Below are 2,369 nucleotides of genomic sequence, written 5' to 3'. Positions count from 1 at the left end.
CTTCCGAATACAACCCTTCGATACACTTATTTTCAACAATCGCGCTAAAACAAACGCTATATAAACTAACGTCAATAATACTTCTGACTGCAGATCAATTACACACTGTCTACACACATTACATTACATTATTCCGTCACGTTGTCACCCTCTTTTATATACCAGACTACCCTATATCTAGTAAATACTAGAGCATTCGCCAAGGTACAGGATAGTTCTAGAAAATAGGTGACGCCACACCAGTCGCGTGACCTCGATGACGCAACAATATGACCAGAGGCGTGTAGACTCATCAAGGTGCTGAGGTTAGAATATTTACTTCCTCCCCCAATACACTCACAGAAAAAAACTACTAATATTACGGAAGCAAAATAATACACTAAATTATAAGATAAATAAAATAAAACCACCTTTCTGATTATTTCGTGTAATATTATTAACTTCTGATCAAAGCAAGCTGCCTACATGAATCATAATTAAAAATCAACTTGGTAATGAGAATAGCTAATTAAATATAATGTTTTTTAGGCTTTTAACGTGAGTACTCATATTTATATTATGTAATTTATTTGGGCTATCATCGTGTTACTTTAGTTTTTTTAGTATTTTTAATGTACAAGCTTTCGGTTTAATTACCTAAGACTTTTATCAGTGCGAGACGTTTAATAAACAACAGGATCTAACGGAATAATTCGAATTACAAGTTGCACAGCAACAACAACAAACAAGAACTTGCCCTATTTTTCTTTACAACAATAAACATGAAGCCTAATAAGCTAAAATCTAACTAATACAAAAGCCGGTGTGTGACACGTCGCGTTACGCTTGATTTCTATTGATTTCTCGAAATAGGAGGAGTCATAAAAGCCAGGGGGTATGTGTGTGTCATGAAACCTTATAAGTGCACCGAGTGTTGGTATAATAAGCCTAAAGTGAAAGACGTAGTGTGGGATCACCTAGCCTAGAGTCAAAGTGCATAAAGTTTAGCATGAAAGTAAAAATATGTATTCAATTTTACACTTAAATTGTTTTAAAATTATGCTATTTTCTGTTATATCACCTCTTTAATCAATGGAGACTCTAAATTAAGAATCAACAATTATTTTCCAGTTTTGTTGTTTACACGCATTTCAGTACTAGAAATAAACGACCTTATGACGACAAAGTGTTGTTTTTATTTCAAAAGGCGGAACAATAGGGTCATTCCTGAACGTTGCAAACTAAAACCCAGTATCAATACCATAAAACTTCAAAGAATAATCCAAGAAGGTTACAATTAAATATTACTTTTTAATTTGCACAATAAATTTCTGACCTTACTAAAGCTAATTAGTTTATACTTTCTAGTTTCGACATTGAATCTATATTTACTGATCTTCCACTCGAGAAAACAATACAAATAATCCTAAGGAAACTTTCCCCAACAGAAATTTAAAATGTGTATTTGTGTAGGCCTGAATAAACCTTAATCGACAACAGTTCGAAGAATTACTAAAACTTGTCCTTAAGGATAATCAATTCGTCTTAAACGGCAACTATATGACCAAATACGTGGTCTGGCAATGGAATCACTTTTAGGTCCGACTCTTATATGCCTGAGTTCAAACCGGCTATGTCGAAGGTATTGTTGCGTATCTGGTCCTTTGTTAATTTCCGGTATATATTCTTCAATGCCAGCCAAGTATACTTTGTGTCTGTCCTTCATGCCCATGAGCTCAATAGTTACCCACACTGGTCCCCACAACCTTGCATAATTTCCTGTCACACCACAGAGCTTCTGTATGGCTTCTGGTACTCCTTTGTGATCCAGCACATCGATGCTCACAATGGTTTGATGAGATGCAGAATCTCTGACAAAGTTGCACTTTTGGCCATCCAGCTTTCCTGTGACATAGACACTATGTGTGCTTGGCATTTTACAACTAGCTGTTGAGACTTTCATGGTGGGGGTTGATAGGCGTCCCTCAACACGAACTACTACTTGTTTCCCCGAGGCTGACTTATTGGTAGTATTATTCTTACACTTGCTCCTCATATGTCCTTGATCTCCACAGTTCCAACAACCTTTCTGAGTAGCAGCCTTTCCTGCCATGACATCTTCCCTGTGTTGAGCTCTCTTGTGCCCAGGTTTGTTACAGTACCAGCAATGTCCCTCAAACCTCTCTGAAAGCTGCCCTTTTCTGGCTTTGAATCCTGATGACTGTACCAACCTTGGTACCTCTGTGCTGGACTTAACGTAAGATTCGAATTCGAGAGCTCTGGCCATTGCATCTTGTATAGTAGAGGGGTGTGCTTGCTTTACTTGTATCTTCAGTTGTAGACTGTCCAAGGTATCTACAAACTGATCCCTCAGCAACAACTTGAGGAGA

This window comes from Limulus polyphemus, unplaced genomic scaffold (assembly GCF_000517525.1).
Source record: "Limulus polyphemus unplaced genomic scaffold, Limulus_polyphemus-2.1.2 Scaffold145, whole genome shotgun sequence".
Classification (NCBI taxonomy): domain Eukaryota; kingdom Metazoa; phylum Arthropoda; class Merostomata; order Xiphosura; family Limulidae; genus Limulus; species Limulus polyphemus.
This window is presented reverse-complemented; position numbering follows the sequence as displayed.